Source organism: Carcharhinus amblyrhynchos, chromosome 18 (assembly GCF_965287045.1).
Source record: "Carcharhinus amblyrhynchos chromosome 18, sCarAmb.v2.hapA, whole genome shotgun sequence".
In the NCBI taxonomy this organism is placed as follows: Eukaryota; Metazoa; Chordata; class Chondrichthyes; order Carcharhiniformes; family Carcharhinidae; genus Carcharhinus; species Carcharhinus amblyrhynchos.
Genome location: NC_137341.1, coordinates 50,167,996 through 50,194,832, shown reverse-complemented (window position 1 = coordinate 50,194,832; position 26,837 = coordinate 50,167,996). Strand labels below are relative to the sequence as shown.

The 26,837-nt window shown below is 41.6% G+C and overlaps 1 protein-coding gene and 1 pseudogene across 2 annotated transcripts in view; one reads left to right on the top strand and one right to left on the bottom strand.

The window, feature by feature from the left end:
- dcun1d3 (defective in cullin neddylation 1 domain containing 3) overlaps window positions 1-26,800 on the bottom strand; it is a 58,638-nt gene extending 31,838 nt beyond the window's left edge. Inside the window, exons 1-2 of one of the 2 annotated variants that reach the window (XM_080206997.1) lie at window positions 26,269-26,800; window positions 5,000-5,082 (exon numbers count right to left, since the gene is read on the bottom strand). The gene's annotated coding sequence lies outside the window, so the exon portion shown is untranslated. The remainder of the gene's footprint in view (window positions 1-4,999; window positions 5,083-26,268) is intronic. The other variant, XM_080206998.1, reaches the window with a different exon arrangement.
- On the top strand, window positions 7,685-7,831 carry LOC145355189 (U2 spliceosomal RNA; annotated as a pseudogene).
- Window positions 26,801-26,837: the final 37 nt, after the last annotated feature.

Sequence of the window (26,837 nt, the reverse complement as noted above, 5' to 3'; positions counted from 1 at the left end):
TTTTGATAAGCGTTAATGGTCACCATTTCTGTGACTCAATTCCAGATTTAATAACCAAATTTAAATTCCACTAGATACCGTAGTGGGACCTGAACTCTTGTCCCCAGAACATTAGTCTGCAACTCTTGGCTACTATTGACAATACTACTATAGCTATGATTGTAATACTACATTCTGCACTCTCTCCTTTCCTTCTCCATGAACTGTGTGCTTTATTTGTATAGCGTGCAAGAAACAATATTTTTCACTGTATACTAGTACATGTACAATAATAAATCAAATATCCCCATCAGTGCCCAAACTCTGGAGAAAACACAGATTTTTTAGTGCAAAAAAAATGCAGTTTTTTTTAAACTGAAGACATAGCCAGCCCACTGATTCTAAATCAGTTGAAGAAATGCTACACAACTTGGAAATTGGACTCAATGCAAAACATAAACAGAAAAATAAGTGAAGTGATATTTGAATTCAACATCACTATTTAAATTACATGTTTCACCCAACTATTTCAGGGATGATACCACTACAATACCATATTTTGCTAAATGGGGGTAATTGCACCAAGGGACCTTATCATGGTAATTAAAGGATCCTCATAATATCTGCTGCAACCTAACGCTAATCATTTGTGTAAATATTTAAGTTGAGACTGCCTGGCTGTTTGAGATTATAAAAGCAACATTCTGTCTCAATCATGATGCTTGCAAATGAAGATATATAAAAAATAAAGTCAACAAAAGCTGGAAATGCACAGGTCAGCTGGTACTGATGGAAAGAATAGAGAAGTTTATGTTTCAGGTGAGGGCCGTGATTCAGCACTGTACATCAAAACCAATAGACGCTATTGGTCTTTGCTAAGTAGTGCTAGAAAATTATGCAATGATGTAAACCTTCTCAAAGACGATTAGGGATGAGTAACAAATGCTGGATCTGCCAGAAACATCCACATCCCTTGTAAGAATATATATGTGTATTTTTAAATTCACATTTGAAACTCATTCCTGGGTCACTTTAATTCTCCCTAATCTTCATCTGGTGTAAGTCGCCTTACGCTCTTACCACTTTGCATGTAATCCTGATGCATCATTAAAATCTACTATCATTGTTGAAAAATGCTCTTGCCTTTTGAAAATTGTCCCATTGTGTTCTTGTTCTAGCCCCAACAAATTTTTAGAGAATGTTATTACAGGTGGATGCCATAAAATTAGTAGTTACATGTAGCTGATCAGTTTAAAACTTCTCAAATTAGCTCTGCATCAGCTTTTGACAAGTTGAACCCAAAGGTTTAATGATATCCTAATGATACACTGAACTTCTAAACTGTAACCAAAATACAAATCCTAGCAGAATAAACAAAATACTGCGGATGCTGCAAATCTGAAACAAGGACAGCAGTGGCAATATCCACAGGGAGAGAAAACAGCTGATGTTCGAGTCTGCGTGATCCTTCTTCAGAAGGAAAGAGAGGGGAAGATGGTGGATTATACATTGTTTAAGAGGGAGTGGAACAGCAATTAGTGGGAGCTGGGCAAGATTCCAACAAAGATGTAGCAATATTTAAGAACAAGTGACAGATTTTGGGGGTGGGGGGGGGGTTGTTGCACAGAAACAAAAATGTTTGGAATATTAAAGAGTTAAGATGGAGGAGAAAGGTCAGAGTTTAAAGTTGTTGAATTCAATGTTGAGTCCTGAGGGCTGTAACGTCCCTAATCAGAAGATGTGTGCTGCTCTTCTGGTTTGTGATGGGAAGTATTTACAGATTCTGAGAAGGGACTGGAACTGGGAGCTTCTGGCTCCAAGACAGGTATGCCACTCACTGCACCACAAACCCCTGCTCCAGTTACATGTAGCTGATGGCAAGAGTGGGACAGAATTCTGGTCAGCCACATGATAGAAGAATATTGAAGCTGCTACCATCACTGCCCATAGCTCCAGACTATAACATGCATGAGAAACAAAAAAAAAGTGCCTACAGCAACTGTGACTGAGAGTTAACTATAACACACCGCCAATACCTACAAATAATGGAAGCAAGTGCAACAGCCAGGCACACATTCATGGTAATACATACAGCTTATTTGACCATGGCTTTGTAAAACTTTAGAAGCAGAAGGCAGGGATTCAGACTTCACATAGCTTTTTTTATAATTCTGCAACAATCTTTGACCTAGAGCCATTACAGAAAGAAAAAATTGCAATTTATTTTTTAATCATTTTTTAAATCATTGGTTTTAAGAACGTTTGAGAAGGACCATTAAGAGTTTGCCCCAATTGTTATAGGATCAATTGTAAGTTTCTTGAATAATAGGTAATACTAGTGAATTGATAACCCTTCACCTGGAAACAATAACAGAGAGGGAGTTAACATATGAAAGCTAAACACAAAGGCGAGCTGCAGACAAAGGAGAACTGCAGCAGAGGGGGGAAACACAGAAAGCATATTTGCAAGCAGTGTACTACAGAACAGAAAGCCAAAGACGGGGTTTAAGGTTAGAGCAGAGATTGTGAATGGGGTTAGTTCTAATTTGTGTTAACGTAAAAATTACAAAAGAAAATCATTGGCAATTTCTTCATTTGGGATTTATATTTTTGGTAAATTTAGTTTTCAGTTCCTCTATAGGGATCGTAACCATCATGCCTAGCCTGTTATAATCACCATTTTGAGGTCCTTGCATGCTGTGATATCATACAGCATTTTACACACATTTATTTAAATTCAGCCTGGCTGTGTTCAGTGCAATGTGGCTGCAGCACGCAGGTCTGAAATCACTGACTGTGCAAGGTTTCCAATCTAATACCACATTACAACAAACTGTCAAATGTATTTCTTGCCTTGTCCCATTGCCCCTGTCTTTTCATCTCTGCTATTTTTGTATTGTAAATAGTCTCACAACACCAGGTTAAAGACCAACAGGTTTATTTGGTAGCACGAGCTTTTAGAACACTGCCCCTTCATCAGGTGAGTGCTGCATTAACCTGATGAAGGAGCAGCGCTCCAAAAGCTGGTGCTACTAAATAAACCTGCTGGACTTTAACCTGATGTTGAGACTACATGCTGTGCCTACTCCAGTCCAATGCCGGCAACTCCACATCATTTTGTATTGTCAGAGACCTTCCCTTTTGGTCTCCTTTTGAAGCATTAGCTTCAACATGTTACATCTCTAACCACTTCTGAAGATCATCAACCTGAAACATTAACTCTTGTTTCTCTCTCTCCATAGATGCTGCCTGATCTATGAATATTTTCACCATTTCCCGTTTTTCTTTCAGATTTCTAGTATCTACTTTCTTTAAAATTGTAGTTATGACATTGTAATAATGCAGGAACAAACAAAGAGGACAGAGTTTTGAATCAAGAAACAGCATAACAATTGATAAAAAGCTTTTGTTATAAAAGGAGGAGACGAAAGCAGAAAGATTCAATGCCAAACCAAGCAAGAATAGGACTGTGACCATAAGCTTGGTCAAGGGGATGGGGAAAATCTTACAGGAGGTGAGGAAGGAAGGAGAGAGATTTCAGAGTTTGGGACCCAGGGGGCTATAGACAAGATAATGAATGCTGGGTGACGGGAAAGGGGTAGTTGCAAGATGCCAGACTCAGCAAACTGGTGCATTCAGGGCTACTGTCACTTACGTGGTTAGATAAGGGCAAGATCAAGGATTGAGACATGAGTAAGAATGTTAAATTGGAGCCATCTCAAGATTGTAGGTCAGTGAGGAGCGATGGGTGAGCAGGACTGGATGTGGGCAGAGATAACATGGAGTTTTGGATGAGGTGATATTTACAGAGTGCAAGATTAGGAGGTCAGCCAGCACAGAATTAGAATAATCAAGTCAAGATGACAAATCCATGAGAAGCAATCTTTGTAATGGAGCACATATGGGGTCAGAAGTTTGGCCCAGGGTCAATATATAGCATACAGCTACAAATGGTCAGTCAGCTTCACCCTGAGGCAATGGCCAAGGAGGGGGATGGAATTAGAGGTTATGATGTGGCATTTGTGGCCTGGGCTGAAAACAACGGATCCGGTTTTACAAATGTTTAGCTGGAGCAAAGTGTGGCTTATCCAAGGCTGGATGTTAGACGAACAGTAAGAAGTCTCACAACACCAGGTTAAAGTCCAACAGGTTTATTTGCTAGCACAAGCTTTCGCAGCACTGCCGTTTCATCAGGTGAATGGGAGTTGTGTGACAGACAGACAACAAAGTAGTGGCAGAGGAGGCAAGAGATGTTTAGAAATGGATATCTGGGTATCATTAGCATTCATGTAGCAAAAGTGATGCTATGTGTGGATCATGTCACTAAGGGCAGTTAAGAGGAAAAAGTGAAACTACACTTTATTCCCAACCAGTATAATTTCCTACTAAAATTCACAAACATCTTTGCTATCAATTTGATATAATGATACAGTATAGAATGTGGGAGTGTGCAATTAAGTAGATCCAGAAACATGATTAGAAACAAAATGAATCAAAACAAGCTACATCATGAAACCAGTATTTCTGAATCAAATATACTTTGGTAGTTATATCGCATGCGCTGGCAGATCTCATTTGTCTCACCTACCCAATTGTAAGATCCAATCTCACTTTTAAAGTACCACAATGTTAAGGGACTCAGAACAAAAAATGCCACAACAGAGCGATCCAAAATTCATGTAGCTTCCATGTAGCAAAAAAAAATTCAAATAAATTCTCGCTTTTGCCATTCTTGGAATACATTCAACACTTTTCACAAAAGGTACACAAAGGCTAAAACTGTAATATAAATTGATGGTCAAGGTTTGAACAGACTCTGATGTGAAACTGAGTGAGACTGTCACGTACAGGGAATCTCATCCTGTTTTGTTCCAAGATCAGTTTGAGCCTCAACTTTGGTTTCAATCTACACGGTAACTACAATAACAGCACAAAGAGAAACTATTCCCCACTGGCACCTCAATTGTCATGTGAAAACACCATTAGATTCTTCTGGAGACGGAATACAAATGTGACTCACCAACAGTCATTTCATCCAGGACTGCTGTTTCAATGCACCAGGGATATTCAGATTCCAGAGTTATTTTGATCCTCAAGTTCTACCTTTAACAGAAGCAGAAAACCTGAGTGACCATCGAGTACTTCAGCAATCTGTGTTCCCTAAACTCTCCCCCAACTAAACATATTGTAACATGAAAGATAAAAGAGGTACACTTGTCAATTCCACATCACAAAAGCACTTGGTGAAAACATTGTCAATAGTACCGCAACTATTACAATGTGATTAGGATCTTCTGAAAATAGCTATTTTCTCTTGGTTAGGATGCTTCAGAGCAGTGAGACGCTCTAAAAATTGAGATTTCTGTGACAAGCATAAAAGCACAAGAAAAATATTAACAAATTGATATGACAGATCTGGTTTGTGAAGCACAACACTAATTTTCTAGGGCCAAATCTGATTTACAGAATTCAGAGTTGACTCATTTGCATTCCAAACAATTTCCAGCACTGGTGTAAACAGGGTGCAGTCAAACCAAGAATCATACTGATGCTTCTGGCATTAATTAGATTGCTCGTCCTCAGAAGTGTGAAATATTTTAACTTGTTTACTCTCTTAGGCTGCCTTAGAGTACTGTGTTCAATTCTGGTTGCCACATTACAGGAAGAACGTGGAGGCTTTGGAGATAGTGCAGAAGAGGTTTACCAGGATGCTGCCTGGATTAGAGGGTATGAGCTAGAATGAGAGGCTGGACAAACTCGGGTTGTTTGCTCTGGAGCGATGGAGGCTGAGGGGAGACCTGACAGAAGTCTATAATATTATGGTAGGGCTGATAGTCAGAATCTTTTTCTACATAGCTGAAGTGTCGAATACTAGGGGGCATGTGCTTAAAGTGAGAGAGGGGATATGTTCAAAGATGATGGGAGGGTCAAGTTTCTTTTAATAACACAGTAGGTGGTGTCTGGAATGTGCTGCCAGATGCAGGCAGATATGATGGAGGCATTTAGATAAGAACATAAGAACATAAGAAATAGGAGCAGGAGTAGGCCATCTGGCCCCTCGAGCCTGCCCCGCCAATCAATAAGATCATGGCTGATCTGTTGTGGCTCAGCTCCACATTCCCGCCCTCTCCCCATAACCCTTAATCCCCTCTCTTATCAAAAACCCATCAACCCGCGTCTTAAAAACATTTAGTGAGGTAGCCTCCACCACTTCAACGGGCAGAGAATTCCAGAGATTCACCACCCTTTGAGTGAAGAAGTTCCTCCTCAACTCCATTCTAAACCACTCCCCCTTTATTTTGAGGCTGTGCCCCCTAGTCCTATTCTCCTTTCTGAGCGGGAAGAGTCTCTCCACCTCTATCCTATCCATCCCATTCATCATCTTATACGTCTCAATGAGATCTCCCCTCATTCTTCTAAACTCTAATGAGTACAAGCCTAGTTTATTCAGCCTCTCCTCATAGCTCAACTCCGGCATCAGCCTAGTAAACCTCCTCTGCACTCCCTCCAAGGCCAAAATATCCTTGCGTAAGTACAGCGCCCAAAACTGCACACAGTACTCCAGCTGCGGCCTTACCAATGCCCTATATAGCCGCAGCAAGACCTCCCTACTTTTATATTCAATCCCCCTCGCTACGAAGGCCAGCATCCCATTCGCCTTCCTGACCACCTGCTGCCCCTGCAAGCTGGGTTTTTGCGACTCATGCACAAGGACGAATATGCAAGGAATAGAGGGATATGGACCAAGGGCAAGCAGAAGGGATTAGCTTAATTTGGCGCCCATAATGTTGTTCCGAAAAGCCTGTTCCTGTTCTAAATTCTAGATCAAAGGCAAAACAATTAAAGTGAAACTAGACTGACAAGATCAGCCTGACCACAAAATAAAAGGTGCACTATTCAGGATATCCCCACCTCACGGGCAACACCGTCAAGAGGAGACTGGCAAATAGGAAGATCCTAACTGTAAACCTAATATGTTCAGTATTTTGTTACAAGATGGATGTAGAACTACAATTTAAAAAGGTACCATGCCTTGTGACTAAGCTAAAATGCGCACAGTCAGCAAGTGACATGCTTGCCTTTCATATCCACTTGTAAGGCAAGATATTATTCATATGCAAATACTGCTGATTTCAAAGCAAACCAAAAACACAAACACAGACTTACTTTAATCTCGAAAACTGCTAATTCATGGCCAATGACTTGGTAACACTTGCACATTGAAGCTTGTCTGGCAAGAAACCATCATCCAAGTTTGATAAGATTTACATCAAAGAGCACAAGAGGTATATTTCAAGCATTGTGCTTCAGAGACTAATGAGGTACAGACATATACCAGCTCACTCCCTTGAAACAAATTAATGTAAGCTAGGATCTCGGCCTCTCGGCTAAGATCAAGTGTAGTATCGACATGCTGCACTTGATTGAAGTCATTAGGTTACATTTCAGCTTCATTTGAAGCAATTTTTTAAAGCGGCATCTGGGCCTTTTGGCTAAGATGCAAATGAGATCAAGCCTTGGAGGTGGAGCTACACCTACTCCAAGCAGCTTGGATCATGTAGGTCAAGCCCAAGACAGGAGGTGAGAGCCCTGTCTTGTCAGCTTGGATCGGGAATGTCCCAACTTGTTGGGACTCTGAATTGGCTTTAATTTGACTTGATTGGATTGGAAAAAAGCTTAAAAAAATTTAACAAAGTAAGCTAGGATCGTTTCTCAGCCTTTTGGCTAAGATCAAGTGTAGTATCAACATGCTGATTGAAGTTGGTTGAAGTCATTAGGTTACATTTTAGCTTCATTTGAAGCAATTTTTAAAAGTGGCATCTCAGCCTTTTGGCTAATATGCAAATGAAATCAAGCCTTGGAGGAGGAGCTATGCCTACTCCAATCAGCTTGGATCATGTAGATCAAACCCAATACAGGAGGTGAGAGCCCTGTCTTGTCAGCTTGGATTGGGAATGTCCCAACTTGTTGGGACTCTGAGTTGGACTTGATTTGATTGAATGGGAATAAAAACAAAACAAAAGTCCAAGCTAAGATCAAGTGTAGTATCAATGTGCTGCACTTGTTTGAGGTCATGAGGTTACACTGAGGCTTCATTTGAAGCCATTTTTTTAAAGCAGCGTCTTGGACTTTCGGCTAAGATGCAAATCGGATCAAGCCTTGGAGAGGGTGCAATGCCTGCTCCAATCAGCTTGGATCATGTAGATCAAGCCCTAGACAGGAAGTGGGAGGCCTGCCTTGTCAGCTTGGATTGGGAATGTCTCACTTGCTGAGACTTTGATTGTATTGAATTGGATATATAAACAAAAAAAATTAATCCAACTGTTGGATCAAGCCCAAGATAAGCAAAGCTTATCTGGTCAGCTTGGATCTTGTTTGCTTTTCTTGTGGGGACCATGAGTTGGATTCAAATTGAATTTGATTTTTGCAGCAAGCAAGGAAATGAATTTGGGCCGTCCTGGTCCATTCAGAGCATTGGCTTTGTAACTTTAAGAATGGAGAAAAACTTTTTTTAAATTAGTCCTCAAAAATTTTACTCATTGGTACTGCAGACTGGAGTCTGATGGGGTTAGAAAAGCACCAAGCCTTATATTTATACCAGTAAAGGAAATAGATGCCAACACTTCTACAAACAATAAACAAGTTATTGCCTACATTGCAGATTTATTATCATAGAACCCCTACAGTGCAGAAAGAGCCCATTCAGCCCATCGTGTTTGCACCAACAACAATCCCTCCCATGCCCTCAACCCATTTACCCTGACACTAAGGGGCAATGTAGCATGGGCAACTAACCTAACCTCACAACTTTGGAGTGTGGGAGGAAACCAGAGCACATAGAGGAAACCCACCCATTAGTCACAAGTAAGGCTTACATTAACACTGCAATTAAGTTACTGTGAAATTCCCCAAGCCGCCACACTCAGGGGCCTGTTTGGATCAATGCATCTAAGTAAGAAGTCCAACAAGTTTATTTGGTAGCACAAGCCACAAGCTTTTGGAGCGCTGCTCCTTCATCAGGTGAGCGAGAGTCGTATTCATAAACAGGAGCAGCACTCCAAAAGCTGCCAACATAATTAAGGAGCCCACGCACCCCGGACATTCTCTCTTCCAACTTCTTCCGTCAGGAAAAAGATACAGAAGTCTGAGGTCACGTACCAACTGCTTCAAGAACAGCTTCTTCCCTGCTGCTGTCAGACTTTTTGAGTTTTCCACCCGAGTCGGATGAAGTGGAGTTGGAATGCCTGAGCTTGCGGCTAAGGGCAGAGTGTCCCACAAGGCGTCCAAGCAGTCGCTGACCAAGGTCACTAAGAAGCCATCCAAGAAGCGGAAGAAAGCCCTCAAGCAGAGCTACTCCACTTGTATGTACCAGATGCTGACCTAGGTCTACCCCTCCACCCGCATCTCATCCAAGGCCATGAGCATCTTTCGTGATCGACATCTTTGAGCACATCGCCTCTGACGCATCGACCTCATCCACTACAACAAGCGGCATACCATCTTGGCACAGGAGATCCAGAGCGCAGTCCGCCTCATTCTACCGGGCAAGCTAGCCAAACACGCCGTCTCCAAGGTGGTCACCAAATACACCAACTCCACTTAAGTCGACTACTCAAAGATTAAAGAGTACATATATAATACATAAAGCTGAGAGACTTTTGAATGGACCTTGCATTAAGTTGATCTTTCTCTACACCCTAGCTATGACTGTAACGCGGTACTCCGCACTCTCTCATTTCCTTCTGTATTGACGGTATGTACGCAAAAATAATACTTTTCCCTGTATACTAATACACACGACAATAATAAATCAAATCAAAAAGAATGTTGATGGCTAAGGACATGAGGCTGTTCAGTCCATTGTGTCTGTGCTGGCTCTATGCTAGAGAAATTCACTTGATGCCATCCCCTGTCTAAATCCTGCAAAATTAAAATTTATAAATTTAGTTTCATTTCTGCAGTGCAACCCTAACTGAGTTAATCACAGCACATTCATAGCAAGGAAGTACAATATTTATATCAATCGATAGCTGCAAGTAAACATCCTGTTATCTTGACAAAATCAGTTTTACTTCTGCTATCTTTGTAATTCTTATGACATTTTACACACAGTGCAAGGAGGACAACCTCTAAAGTAAGCCTTAAGGAATTCTGAAAGGAGTATCTTAAAGTAGCAGCAATGCCAAGAGGTTTACTGACTGAATTATAGGCCATGACCACCACTGAGAGATCAAAAAGTTCAGATCGGAGGACTGCAAAGTTCCAGAGGGGTGAAAAGCAAATAGAGGGAGGGATAAAGTCACAGTGGATTTAACAGGATTAAGAATGTTAAAAATCAAGACATTTCTGGGAACTAACATGGTCAGCAAGCATAGGGGTATTGAGTGAACGGGGCTGCAAAAATCAAATTAAAACTAAGATTGATATATTTTTTTCGAAGCAAAGCTATTATGGGGTATTGGACAAAGACAGGTATATTTAGTTAAATTGTAGATCAGCAGTAATCCAGCTCAATAAATTAACTGGCCTACTAACATAAGAACATAAGAAATAAGAGGAGTAGGCCATCTAGCCCCTCGAGCCTGCCCCGCCATTCAGTAAGATCATGGCTGATCTGTCGTGTCTCAGTTCCACATTCCCGCCCTCTCCCCATAACCCTTAATCCCCTCGCTTATCAAAAACCCATCAACCCGCGTCTTAAAAATATTTAGCAAGGCAGCCTCCACCACTTCAACGGGCAGAGAACTCCAGAGATTCACCACCCTTTGAGTGAAGAAGTTCCTCCTCAACTCCATTCTAAACCGCGCCCCCTTTACCTTGAGGCTGTGCCCTCTAATCCTACTGTCCTTTCTGAGCGGGAAGAGCCTCTCCACCTCTATCCTATCCATCCCATTCATCATCTTATATGCCTCAATGAGATCTCCCCTCATTCTTCTAAACTCTAACGAGTACAAGCCTAGTTTATCCAGCCTCTCCTCATAGTTCAACCCCCTCAACTCCGGTATCAGCCTAGTAAACCTCCTCTGTACTCCCTCCAAGGCCAAAATATCCTTGCGTAAGTGCAGCGACCAAAACTGCACACAGTACTCCAGCTGCGGCCTCACCAGTGCCCTATACAGCTGCAGCAAGACCTCCCTACTTTTATATTCAATCCCCCTCGCTATGAAGGCCAGCATCCCATTTGTCTTCCTCACCACCTGCTGCACCTGTAGGCTGGGTTTTTGCGACTCATGCACAAGGACCCCGAGGTCCCTCTGCACCGCCGCCTGCTGCAGTTTTTCGTCATGTAAGTAATAGTCCTTCCTACCATTACTCCTACCAAAGTGGACCACCTCGCACTTGCCAACATTAAATTCCATTTGCCAGTTCCTGGCCCATTCGCCCAGCCTATCTAGATCCTTCTGCAGACTCTCCACACCCTCCGCACAATTTGCCATTCCACCAATCTTGGTGTCATCAGCAAATTTCAACACCCTACACTCGGTTCCCTCCTCCAGATCATGTATATAAATGGTAAATAGCTGAGGCCCCAGCACCAACCCCTGGGGCACTCCACTAGTCACCAACCACCAATCCGAATAGCACCCATTGACCCCCACTCTCTGCCTCCTATTTGACAGCCAATCCTCTATCCACGCTAACACCCTACCCCCAACTCCATGCCCCCTGACCTTCTGTAATAACCTCTTGTGAGGCACCTTGTCAAACGCCTTCTGAAAATCAAGAAACACTGCCTACTTGTGTTCCTAGTTCCTCAGCTCAAGTTTACAATATGGATAGCAGAGGATTAAATGATTTCACGCTTATTGGCAGTAAAATATAGGAGGCTGGTCAGGACAGAATTGAAAGAGAGGCTCGCGTGAGGACTTCAGCAGTAGAATAGAGGGGCCAGGCTGGAATCAGGCAGTGCTACGGAGGTGGAAGCAGGAAGTCTTAATAATGACAGACATATGTGGGGTCAAATTTGATACCAAGGCCACAAACAATCTAGATCAGTCTCACACAGTTGCCAGAAAGAAGAATGGAGTTGATGACTAAAGTATAGAGTTTGTCAGGAACTATGAACAGTGACTTAGCTGGAGGAAATCTCCACTCATCCAAAGATGTGTGGGTTTGATGTTTTGACAATGCTAAAATTTGAGGGAGATTAGCAGGGTAAATACATGGGATTATAGGGATAGGACCCGAGTAGGACTGTTATTGGTGCAGGCTTGGTGGGCCAAATGGCCTCTTTCTGCATTGTAGGGATTCTATGATTTCAGCCATGATCTTATTAAATGGCACAGCAGTCTCGAGGGGCTGAATGGCATCCCCCTGCTCTTTGTTTAGAAGTTCGTATTCAGTACTCATTGGACAAGTCACCTGATAGAGCTACTGAAGGTGGAGAGAGAGAGGTGTTGTGTTAGCAGAGCTAGATGTCAGATTTCTAAACTCCTCTGACCAACCATTGAGATACATTTCACATTTCAAATTAATCTCCATTTAATTTCCCTATTGATAGTCGCACTGCAGCATTCCCCCATTTGCCTCAAACGGTGTGGGAGATCCAACCTGTACCTTTTAAAGTAAACTGAAAAAGCAGCTATGGATAAATAATTTCTAATTACAGGAAGATTCTCCTCATGAATAACACTTAACAGATGTTTTGAATGATATCCATGATGGTACTTCTGTATCGTATCCAACTATTCTCAATGTGCTGGCTTCAACTGAGAGCTCTATTCCATGTGTGATTGGTACTCCTTCACCCACAGTGTGACTTCGCACGTGATATCAACAATTACAATTCACAATTCAACAACAGATAATGGATGGCAGTAAGAGGCTGTGCACAAATTAAAGATGTGGTTATGATCCCACTGGAAATCATGAGGCTCCAAAAACAACACATTTCAGCAGATTATTTTCTGGATACTATCACCATTTTTCTTGCCCCAAAAACATTCATTCATATTAGACTCACAACAAGTTTGAGGCTAGTTGAATAATTTTTGATTCTATCTGTTGAGAAGTCAAAAAATCTAAAATATTATGCACAGAATTCACCATCCATAAATTGAGTAGTACTAAAGTCTGCTTTAGTCAAACCGAAACCCTGTAACAATTTGCATTTTGCCCATCTTCCCTCAAGCTGTTACTGTCATCAACCAGGCTTGTAAACAGGCTACTTGGGGGCTGTTAAGTGACATGTTAAATAACAGCATGACCCAAGAATCATTAGAGAACCTCTATTTCTTCAACAAGCTTCTGAAATGTATAAAGCGCTCTTATGGGGGGGGGAGGGAAACCACAAAGTTCAATTAAAAGCTAATCTTTTATTACAAAATATGTCAGTGAAGAGAGTGTAATTCTCACATCAGGAACAGTTAATTTCCTAAACTCCTCAGTTACATAAACAACTTGCATTTATTTAACACTTTTCAGTGTCCCAGCACATTTCTCATAGGTGCAATCAGATAAAAACAGATGCAAAAGCAGAGAGATGATCAAGACGGTGACAGAAAAGCCTGGTCAAAAAGCTAGATTTCTAAGAGAAACTGGTGCCAAGATGGCAATGCTTAATACGGAATTCAGGATGCTAAGTGGTTGAAGGCATGGCCTTCCAACAATGGAGCACAACAAATCATGGATGTACACAGCAAGTCCAAGCCACAGTGTGTGTTCTGGGGAGGGGTGGATTGGAAGGCAGGAGTAATTTAGAGATGGGAAGGCAATTAAAAACAAGTGGATATTTTTCACTGGCAGCAACGGGAGACCAGATACAAAAGAGTGCAAGTGAGGAAGCTGTTAAGAGAGCTGGCACAAGAAAGCAAAAAGAAACAGCCACCATGCATGCACTCCCCAAGACACCGACGTCCTCAGAAGACAAACACAGGACATGGCGGACAGAGTACCCTTCGTCGTCCAGTACTTCCCTGGAGTAGAGAAGCTACGACATCTTCTCCGGAGCCTTCAACATATCATCCACAAAGACAAAGATCTTGCCAAGGCCATCACCACACCCCGACTTCTTGCCTTCAAAAAACCACACGACCTCAAACAGACCACTGTATGCAGCAAACTACCCAGCCCTCAGAATAGTGACCATGACACCACACAACCCTGCCACAGCAATCTCTGCAAGACGTGCCAGATCATTGACATGGATGCCATCATCTCACGTGAACACCAGGTACACAGTATATAGTCTTGTGACTCAGCCAACATTGTCTACCTGATAGGCTGCAGGAAAGGATGTCCTGAGACATAGTACATTGGCAAGACCATGCAGACACTAGAACAGATGAATGGACATCATTCGACAATCACCAGGCAGAAGTGTTCCCTTCCTTCAGCTGTCAAGGGCATTCAGCTGCTGATCTTCGGTTAAGCGTTCTCCAAAATGGTCCTCACAACACATAACGCAGAATCGCCAAGCAGAAACTGACGACCAAGTTCCACACACATGAAGACAGCCTCAAGTCACACTATGTGTAGCTCCCACAACTTGCCTGGGCATGTAAAATCTCACTAACTGTCCTGGCTTGAGACAATTCACACCTCTTTAACCTGTGCTTATCCCTCTCACCACATGCATTGTCTGCACCTGTTAAGACATGCATTCCAACCATTATCTTGTAATTGAGTTTGTGTCTATGTACGCCCTGTTTGTGAAAAGAACTCCCACTCACCTGATGAAGGAGCAGCGCTCTCCGAAAGCTTGTGCTACCAAATAAACCTTTTGGACTTTTAACTTGGTGTTGTCAGACTTCTTACTGTGCCTCCCCAAGATAGGAAGAGGTTTTACCCACCGTTAATTAAGATATAATACTAATTAAAATGCCTCCCTCTGTAATGCGGGTGCAAATGTCTGCCCTAGCTAAGCCTGACTGTGCAAATGGAATGATTTGATTTATTATTGTCCCATGTATTGTGACACAATGAAAATTATTGCTTATCGTATGCTATACAGACAAAGCATATTGTTCATACAGAAGCAAAGGAAAGGGTGCAGAATGTAGTGTTACAGTCATAGCTATGGGTAGAGAGAGATCAACTTAGTGCAAGGTATGGAATGAAATGACACCTGACCCACTGGGTATCACAAGGACAACTTCTCAATCTTGAGAAATGTTTGCCAGTCCACTGAAACCAAATTTAATGATATTATTATGAAGTTTATTTCAGTTAATAATACCATACATAACACACACAAGATTAAACTTTTATATTAATAGTCAAAATGGAGCATATTAGTAAACTAGTCTCAATTAATCTAACATTTGCAGTTCTAATATTAAACTCTGGTGTAGATTAGAAACATTTTTTTCAATCCTGTCCCGTTTCACATTCCAAATAGTCCTTCACATCTGGAAGAGAATAGGCTTATTAGCAATAGGCAGCATGGTTTTGAGAAGGGGAGATCATGTCTCACAAACTTGATTGAGTTCTTTCAGGAAGTGACAAGAAATATTGACCAGGGTAGGGTGGTAGATGTTGTATACACGAACTTTAGTAAAGCCTTCGATAAGGTTCTACAGAGTCATAGAGGTTTACAGCAGGGAAACAGGCCCTTTCAGCCCAGCGTGTCCATGTCGCCCTTTTATTTAAACCACTAAGCTAGTCTCAATTGCCTGTGATTGGCCCATATCCCTCTATACCCATCTTACCCATGTAACTGTCTAAACACATTTTTTAGAAGACAAAATTATACCCACCTTTATTACTACCTCTGGTAGCTCGTTCCAGACACTCATCACCCTCGGTGATAAAACTGCCCCTCTGGACACTTTTGTATCTCTCCCTCTTACCTTAAACCTATGCCTTCTAGTTTTAGACTCCCCTACCTTTGGGAAAAGATATTGACTATCTAGCTTGACCTATGCCCCTCATTAAAAACCTCTTAAGATTACCCATAAGCTTCCTACACTCCAGGGAAAAAAGTCTGTCTATCCAGCCTCTCCTTATAACTGAAACTATCAAGTCCTGGTAGCATCCTAGTAAACCTCTTCTGCACTCTTTCTAGTTTAATAATATCCTTTCTATAATAGGGTGACCAGAACTGTATACAATATTCCAAGTGTGGCCTTACCAATGTCTTGTACAACTTCAACAAGATGTCCCAACTCCTGTATTCAATGCTCTGAACAATGAAACCAAGCATGACGAATACCTTCACCACCACTCTGTACACCTATGACTCCACTTTCAAGAAGCTATGAACCTGTACCCCTAGATCTCTGTTCTGTAACTCTCCCCAGTGCCCTACTATTAACTGAGTAAGTCCTGCTCTGGATCAAGCTACAAAAATGCATCATCTCACATTTATCTAAATTAAACTCCATCAGCCATTCATCAGCCAAATGGCCCAACTGATCAAGATCCCGTTGCAATTGGAGGTAACCTTCACTGTACACTATGCCACCAATCTTGGTGTCATCTGCAAACTTACTAACCATGCCTCCTACATTCTCATACAAATCATTAATATAAATGACATAACAGTGGACCCACCAATCCCTGAGACACACTGCTGGTCACAGGTTTCCAGTTTGAAAAACAACCTTCTACAACTACCCTCTGGGTTCTATCATCAAGCCAATTTTGTATCCATTTAGCTACCTCATCCTGGATCCTGTGGGATTTAATTTTATACAACAACCAACAATGCAGTACCTTGGCAAAGGCATTGCTAAAGTCCATGTAGACAACATCAACTGTACTGCCATCATCTATCTTCTTGGTTACCCCTTCAAAAATCTCAAATTTGAGACACATGATTTTCCACTCGCAAAGCCATGCTAACTGTCCCTAATCAGTCCTTGCATCTCTGAATGCCTTTAGATCCTGTCTCTCAAAATACTTTCCAACAACTTACCCACCACAGATGCAACGCTCACTGACCTGTAGTTCCCAACCTCTTCCCTGCAGCCCTTAAACACAGGCACAATATTTGCCACCCTCCAATCTTCAAGCACCTCACCTGTGACTATCGATGATTCAAATTCTCTGCTAGGGACACACAATTTCCTCCCTAGCCTCCAACATGTCCTGGGAATCCTCATCAGGTCCTGAGGATTTATCTACTTTGATGCACCTTAAGACTTCTAGCCTTCTCTGTAACATGTACACTCTCAAAGCATTACTATTTATTTCCCCAGGTTACCTAACATCAATGCTTTTCTCAACAGTAAACACTGATGAGAAATATTCATTTAGAATCTCAACCATCTCTTATGGATCCGCACATAAATGACCTTGTTGACCCTTAAGATGCACTACTCTCTCTCTAGTTACTCTTTGGTCTTTATGTATTTGCCTTATCTGACAAAACAATCTTGTGTCCTTTCTTTTGCCCTCATGGCAGGCTGATACAGAAGGTGAAGTCATGAGATCCAAGGTGAGCTGTTAAGATGGATACAAAACTGGCTTGGGCATAGAATCAGTATTCTGTAAACCGTGTGTGCCTTTATATGCTCTGTCTGAGACCAGAACTCTCCTCTCACCTGATGAAGGGGCAAACCCCGAAAGCTTATGGGATTACTATCAAATAAACTGGTTGGACTTTAACTGGTGTTGAGACTTCTTACTGTGTTTACCCCAGTCCAATGCCAGCATCTCCACATCATTTGGGCATAGAAAGCAGAGGGCTAGCTGGAGGTCTGTGACAAGTGGTGTTCCACAAGGATCAGTGCTGGGGCCTATGATATTTATAGAGTATATAAATGATTTGGAGGAAAATGTAGGTGATTGGATTAGTAAATTTGCAGACAATACAAAAATTGGCCAGAGTAGTGGCTAGTGAGGAGGATTGTCAGAAGATACAACAGGATATAAATCAGCTGGAGACCTGGACCAAAAGATGTCAGATGGAATTTAATCCGGACAAACCTGAGGTGACACGATTCGGTAGAACTACTGCAGAAAGAAAGTATACAAGTAAATGAAACAGCCCTTAGAAATATTAGCATGCAGCAGGATCTAGGTGTGCAGATCCACAGTTCCCTGAAAGTGGCAACTCAGGTCGACAAGGTAGTCAAGAAGGCGTATGGCATGCTGACCTTCATCGGTTGGGGCGTTGAGTATAGGAATTGGAAAATCACGTTGCAGCTTTAGAGCATTGCGTACAATTCTGGTCGCCACACTACCCGGAAGGATGATTATGATATCTTACAAAGAGTGCAGAAGAGATTGACCAGGATGTTGCCTGGTTTGGCGGATATGGACTATGAAGAAAGGCTGAACAAACTTGGATCATTTTCATTGGGGCATCGAAAGATGAGGTTTACAAGATTATGTCAGGCTTGGATAGAGTGGACAGTCAGAGTCTTTTTCTCAGGGTAAATTACTCGGGAGCATAGGTTGAAAGTAAGAGGGGGGAAGTTTAAAAGAGATGTAAGGGGCAAGTTTTTCCACACAGAGGGTGGTGAATGCCTGGGACGCGCTGCTGGAGATGGTGGTGGAAACAGATTCTATAACAACATTCAAAAAGCATCTGGTTAGATACACAAACAGCGTTCTCCAAAGGCAGCCTTCATGACATACAACAGCACAGAGTCACTGAGCAGAAATTGATAGACAAATCCCGCACACGAGGACGGCCTCAACTGGGATCTTGGGTTCATGTCACACTATCTGTAACCCCCATGACTTGCCTGGGCTTGCAAAATCTCACTTACTGTCCTGTCTGGAGACAATACACATCTCTTTAACCTATGCTTAATGCTATCTTCACTCACATCGTCTGCACTTTTAAGACTCGATTAGCCATAAAACTTGCATTCTAAATCAGTATTCTGTAAACTGAGTGTGTGTCTTTACATCCCCTGTTTGTGATCAGAACTCTCCACTCCTGATGAAGGGTTAGAGGCCCGAAAGCTAGTGGCTTTTACTACCAAATAAACCTGCTGGACTTTAACCTAGTATTGTAAGACTTCTTACCGTAAATACTCAAACAAGCAGGGAATAGAGGAATATGGACCATGTACAGGCAAGAAAATATTAAGATTAGAGGGACATCTGTGTTGACAAAGGCTTGGTGGGCCAAAGGGCCTGTTCCTGTGTTGTTCTTTGTTCATCAGTTTAACAGAAACAAGTATTCTCAGTATTGATTGCTCATTTATAGCATTTAATTTCTTCTTGCACTTCTGAGAAATCTCAAGACATAAACTCCAGTCCTATACTTTCCTGAATGAGCTTTTGTATTTGTTCTTCCATTACTGTTTAATGCATCACAATTAGCTTCTCAACAAAACAATTACAAACTTTATATAGCATAATAAATGGGGAAATTGGCTTGCTTTTTTGCTACATCAGATGTTTTTAAAATTAGTGCTCAAAAGTTGGTGGTAGTGATTTTCACTTTGAGTACTTGCTGCTACATCGAGCAATCCCAGGTTAAGAAAAGCATGGGATAGATGGGTCAGAATAAAGCTTTGCTCCCCTGTCCCTTAGCCCCAATCTAAAGAACTCCGAACTGCAAAATGAGTTTTCCCTTTCCACACCTGTCACGCATGGGAGTCTCAGTAAAGTTGCCACTCAATCATAGGTTTAGCTCAGTGAACTTGAATCCAGGAGTTTTATTAAGACTAACATTTAATTAATTAACATCCTACTGTTCAAAGGTGCATTCGAACCCAGATACCCAAAAATACAATGATTTACAAATACATTGTTCCCTAATCCCCACTCATAAAAATAGTCACAATCTACATTCACATCCATTTCTTCAACATCCCCTGGAAGCCCTTCAAGAATGTCTTCAGTTTATCTCATTATTAATTGTCCAAGGGCAGAAAAACATAACTCAAGGGGGAGTCAAAAGTTTGAGACATTGAAGCCAATTGAGCTTTGGGTTTAATCTAATAGCCTAGCATCAACTGCGCACTCTATGAAAAGTGTGAGGTAATGTATTTTGGGAGAACTGGCAAGGGAATAATCAATGAATGGTCAAAGGATATAGAGAGGATCAGAGGGAATTTGATGTGCACGTCCACAGATTTCCAAAGACAGCAGGACGTGTAGATAAAGGCGGTTAAAAAGGCAATTGGGATACTGGCCTTTATTAACTCAGACATTGAATACAAGAGCAGAGAGGTTATGATGGAGCTGCGTAAAACATTGGTTAGACCACAGCTGGAGTATTGTGTGCAGAGGAATTTCATCAGGGTGCTGCCTAGGCATTTTAGCTATCAAGTGAGACTGGCTAGGCTAGGGTTGTTTTCTTTGCAGCAGAGGCGACCAAGGTGTATAATATTGAGGGGTATAGAAAATGAGGGGCATAGATAGCGGAAACATTCCTTCCTATTCACCCTAAGCAGAGGGGTCAAAAACCTTTTTCACCAGAGGGTACTGAGAAGCTGGAACTCACTGCCTGAAATGGTGGCAGAGACGGGAATCTTCATAACATCTAAGTATTTTGACAAGCACTTGAAATACTATAACATACAAGACCACAGACCAAGTGCTAGAAAATGGGATTAAAATAGATAGCACCTGTGCCCACTATGAAGCACCTATGGGCTGAAGGGCCTCTTTCTGTCCTGTAAAACCCTATGACTAATTTCCAAAATGCAAACTTTTATTTATTCATACATGTTCAATAATAACGAGAAGCATCATCACAATATATTAATTCCCAGAAGAATGCAGAAGATTTTATTGAAATTTGATTCCACTGCATAAAATATTTTAACACGTTTAACACTTCATTGGAAAGATATCTTAAAATCCACAAAATGAATTTATCACACCACGTACACTTTACTGATAATCAATGGTAGCGCCTACACCAAGGCCATCTACACAGACATATATTATTTGACAGCATAACTAATTCTTGACCTAAACTCTACACCCCCATCCAACACCCTTAATTTCATTATAAGTTCAAAGTTCTATACGTTTCAACATTATATATATTTAACAACCAAACATTCAAAGTTCTCTGGGACAGAGAATTCCAAAAATTCGCAAACTCTGAGTGAAGAAATTTGACCTTACTTCATGCTCCACAATTCTAAACACTCATCTTGAGAAACAGCCTCTACCATATCAAACACTCGCACAATCTCTCGTATTTCAATGAGATCACCTCTCACTTCTGAGATTTTTGATTTGATTTATTATTGTCACATGTATTGGGATTTAGTTAAAAACTATTGTTTCTTGCGCGCTATACAGACAAAGCATACCATTCAGAGAAGGGAAGGAGGGAATGCGGAATGTAGATTTACAGTCATAGAATAGAATCACAGAATCCCCACAGTGCAGAGAGGCGCCATTTGGCCCATCGAGTCTAATCCGACCATAATCCCACCCAGGCCCTACCCCCATATCCCTACATATTCCCTCTAACCTATGCATCTCAAGACACTAAGGGGAAATTTTTAGCATGACCAATCAACCTAACCCACACATCTTTGGAAACCAGAGCACCCAGAGGAAACCCACACAGACATGAGGAGGATGTGCAAACTCCACACAGACAGTGACCCAAGCCAGGAATTGAGTCCAGGTCCCTGAAGTTGTGAAGCAGCAGTGCTAACCACTGTGCTACCGTGCCGCTCAAGTCATAGCTAAACCCTAGTCATAACTAGGGTGTAGAGAAAGATCAACTTAATGCAAGGTAAATCCATTCAAAAGTCTGACAGCAGCAGGGAAGAAGCTGTTCTTGAGTCGCTTGGTACATGACCTCAAACTTTTGTATCTTTTTCCTGATGGAAGAAAGTGGAGGAGAGAATGTCTGTGGTTTGTGGGGTCCTTAATTATGCTGGCTGCTTTGCCAAGGCAGTGAGAAGTGTAGACACAGTCAATGGATGGGAGGCTGGTTTGCATGATAGAAAGCTCCAGAGGGTAAAGCCCAATCTACTCAATCACTCTTCATTAGGGCAACTCTCATATCCCAGGAATCAATCTAATGAACCATCAATGTACCCTCACTAAGGCAAGAGATCAGAACCATACGCAGTATTCCAGGTGAACTCTCACCAAAGTCACCAATTGCAGCAAGAAAATTGGACAGTGTTAAAGAAAAGCAAAGAATGACTAGGAGATAAATATGGAAGGAAAAATTAAGAGTGCGAGAGAAAGCTAGCTAGAAACATAAAGTAACAGTAAGAGTTTCTGCAGATTTGTAAAACAGAAAAAAAAGTTAAAATGAGCAATGATCCTATGGAAATCAAGTCTGGGGAGTTAATAAAAAACAAGGCGATGGCAGCTGAATTGAATAGGTATTTTGCTGGTTTTTCACATTTTGGATACAAGTAACATCCCAGGAATGATTGTTAAATCAGGAATTAGATGGGAAACAGGAACAAGAAATTACAATCACCAGAGAAATGGTAGTTGGCAAATTGTTGAAGCTGCGAATCTTAAAAAGTGGTCTTAGCAAGTGGTGTTGGTTTTAATTTTCCAAAATTCCCTAGGTTTGAGAAATCATAGAATCCCTACAGTGCAGAAAGAGGCCTTTCAGCCCATCGAGTCTGCACAGACAACAATCCCACTTAGGCCCTAATCCCGTAACCCCAATATTTACCCCACTAATCCCGACTCTCGGGTCAATTTAGCATGGCCAATCAACCTAACCAACATCTTTGGGAAAGCTCCATGAGATCAGGAAATAGCCCAAGTAACTCCTTTAATTAAAAAGGGAGGGAAAGCTGGAAACTGTAGGCCAGTTGGCTTAACATCTGTCATGTAAAATTGTAAAGTTAAAGTGGATTGCGGATAGTGTCTTGAGATGGATCGAAAGCTGCTTAGCACATAGGAAACAGAGTATTTTTCCAATTGGCAGGCAGTGACTAGAGGGTTTCTGCAGGGATCTGTGCTAGGATCTCAACTGTTCACATTATATATTGATTTGGAAAAGGTAACTGAATGTATTATCTCCAAATTTGCAGGTGATACAAAGTTGGATGGAAGGGTGAGCTGTGAAGAGAACGCAGAGATGCTTTAGTGTGATTTGAATAGGTTGAGTGAGTGGAATATGGATGGTAGATCCTGTATAATGTGAATAAATGAGAGGTTATCCACTTCAGTAGCAAAAATAGGAAGGCAGATTATTTGAATGGGTGTAAATTGACAGAGGTGGATATTCAGTGAAACCTTGGAGTCCTCATGCATTAGTCGCTGAAAGTAAGCGCGCAGGTACAGCAGACAGTAAAGAAGACAAATGGCCTTCATAGTAAGAGAATTTGATATAGGAATAGAGATGTTTTACTGTAATTGTACAGGACATTGGTGAGGCCACATCTGGAGTATTGTGCGCAGTTTTGGTGTCCTTATCTGAAGAAGGATGTCCTTGCTATAGGGGGAGTATAGCAAAGATTTACCAGGCTGATTCCTGGGATTGCAGGTCTGTCACATGAGGAGAGACTAAGTCTGTTAGGATTATATTCACTGGAGTTTAGAAGAGTGAGAGGGGATCTCATAGCAACTTATAAAACTCTAACAGGATTAGACACGGTAGATTCAGAAAGAATGCTCCCAATGATGGGGGAGTCCAGAACTAAGATCATTGCTTGAGGATAAGGGATAAACCTTTTCAGACTGAAGTGAGGAGAAACTTCTTCACCCAGTGGGTGGTGAATGTGTGGCATTCACTACCACAAAAAGTAGTTAAGGCAAAAACAGTATGATTTCAAAAAGGAATTAGATAGAACTCTTGGGACTAAAGGGATCAAAGAATATGGGAGCTGGAGTGAGGCCCGGATCGAAGTGTCAAATGGCTCAAACCTGCTTTGATTTTCTATGTCACAGAGATAATGCTGGAAGTTGTTATTAAAGATGTTATACGAGGGCACTGAATTTCAAGGTAATCAGGCAGAGTCAACATGGTTTTGTGAATGGGCAATCATGTTTAACCAATTTATTGGGATTCTTTGTACTGTAATAGGCGCTGTGGATAAAGGGGATCAGGTGGATATACTGTACTTGGATTTTCAAAAGGCATTTGACAAGGTGTCTCATCAAAGGTTGAGAAAAATAAAAGCTCAGTGGACGGGGAGTAACATATTGGTATGGCTAGCTGACAGGAAAAGGCATAAATGGGTCATTTTCTATTTGACAAGATGTGAAGAATAGTGTGCCACAAGAATCGATGCTGTGGCCTCAACTCATTACAATTTATACAAATGATTTGGATGAAGGGGCCATGGTATGATTGCCAAATTACCTGATGACATGTAGTCGGTAGGATTGCAAATGAGGGTATAAGGAGATTAGAAAAGTATAGGTTAGGTGAGTGGGCAAAAATCTGGCAAATGGACCATGATGTGGGAAAATATAAGGCTGTCCTTTTTGCCAAGACAAATAAAAAAACACATTATCCACATGGTGACAGATTGCAGAGCTCCGAGATGCAGAGGGATCTGGGTGCAATCACAAAAGGCTGGTATGTAGGTGCAGCATCTAATTAGCAAAGCTAATAGAATATTATTGCAAAGGGAACTAGGTACAAGAGAAGGGAAATTATATAGCACATAAGACGACCAGAACTGGAGTACTGTGTACAGTATTAGTCTCCTTATTTAAGGAAAGCTATTAATGCATTGGAAGCAGTTCAGAGAAAGTTTACTAGACTGTACTTGGAATGGGTGGATTGTCCTACAAGAAAAAGGCTGGACAGATCAGGCTTGTATCTGCCGGAGTTTAGAAACCTAAGAGGCAATTTGATTGAAAAACAAGATCCTGAAGGGACTTTGACATAATGGACCTGGAAAGGATGTTTCTAGTTGTGGTGGGAGTATCTAAAACTAAGGACCACTGTTTAAAAATAAAGGGTCAGCCATTTAAAACGGAGGAAGGAAAAAAATTCTCAGATGGTTAAGACACTTTAGAATTCTCTTCCTCGAAAGGTGGTTGAGGCAAAGTCTTATAATATCGCTAAAGCACATTGACAGAAGTAGATAGATTCTTGATAGCAAAAGGGTGAAAGGATATTATGGATAGGCAAGAATATGAAGATATGGTCAAAATTAGATTTTATTGAATAATGGAACAGGCTTGAGGAGCCAAGTGTCCTACTCCTGTTCGTAACTTAAATATTTTGGTAGTTTAACATCCTTACAAAAAACTGTCAACACAATTAGGCTTCATAATTGCTTGTTGTACCTGTATGTTAACTCTGTGGTTGTTGTACAATGGCACACAAATCCCTCTGAACAACAATATTTAATAGGTTCTCATCATTTGAAAACAATCCTTTTGCTTTTCTTCCTATCAAAGCGAATAACTTCCAATCATTATACACCATCCCCCCTCTTCTTTCCCACACACTTAGCTAAACCTTTGCAGACTCTGTCCTCCTCACTGTTTACTTTCCCACCTAGTTCTATACTGTCAACAAAACGGAATAGATTACACTTAAACCGTAAGGGACAGGCCATAGCAATGATCACTGTGGGCTTTCTAGAGCAACATTCTGCCAAGCTGAAAATTATTCATTTATTTTTATTCTGTTTGCTGTCCCTTAATCAATCTGTAAAGTCCTAATACATTCCACCAACCCTGTGAGCAGTTATCTTGTGCAACTCTAACATGTGACACTTATAAAACAAGAAAATCCAAACATGCCACAAGGGCTTGGGGAATTCACCTGGTGTTCAGGCTACTATTTATTCCTCTACCATTTTTAAATTTTGAAGCTTCAGCAACATACTGTATGCAGAATATTTGCAATGTGAATTATATTATCCACCTGTTGGCAATATGAATGACAGGGATCAATAATCCCAGGAGTGTAAAATTCTCATCTGTGGCATAGGTGTGGCCAGGATATTATACAACTTGAAATTAAATGCTCAACATTGTTTGCTCTCTATCCCCTCCCCCAAACTTCCATTTTCATTTTATAGTGTTGGTGTGAGGGACCATTGTTTATGCCTGAAATCATTGCAGTCATGAAAGATAACCCACCAAATGATCTATCTTGGAAGCTCTTTTCTATACATATTTTTCCAACTGAAGAATCTTCAAGAACCACAGCTTAGAGAAAGGTACAATTTCTGACGTTACTTCTCCGTGCCGTTCCTTTTTCATTGAAAGGAAAATTTAATCTCCCCGACTTCAGACAACACTAAAAAAAAATTAGGCCAACATTTAGCACACAGACCGAATTTCGACGCCCAGGAGCGAGAGAAAAGTTGGCAAATCACACATATAGATTAAAAATGTGCCACGTTTAAGGGGGCTCATTTTTGAGCCAGGCTGGCATTAATTGCTGAGAGAGGGGGGAGAAAAACAATTGTCATCGCTACCCATGCAACAATCTAAGTGGACATTAAAATCTTGGAAAAGCAGGAAACTTACAAATAATGTGAGCGTAATCAAGTCATCATCCTGTTTGCTGGGAGACCGAGCGAAAGGCCAATGCTGCTGAGGTTTTAATTGTGTTGAGGGTTCAGAGTCAGAGGGGGTTGGTGCGCAGGCACCGAAACAACGACAGGCTTCCCTTCGCCCCTGGAGAGGAAAGACAGGCAGGCAGGCGGCCTAGGCCTTCTTTACGACATCACGGCCCATAGACCCGATCCCTTCAGCGACATGCCGTCCGCACGGCCACCAACCGACAGTAACGCGACGACCGATCTCCAGAAACGCACGGACGATAAAAAGCCCCAGCGCCGTTCCGCGGATAATTTAAGGAGACAGAAACTTCCCCTCATCACTTCCTACTGCGCCGGCCGGCCACCCAGCTTTTCGCCTGCGCATTACCTCATCAAACCTGGCGGTCAGACAACAGTGACGCAAAAGGCGGCGCCGGCGCTTATTCCCGGGGAAGGGAAAGTGAAAATACCTCCCTCCCTTATTCACACACACACACTCACTCACTCCCTTACTCCTCCCCCTCACTCAGCGGCCTGTACCCACTGCGGGGCGGA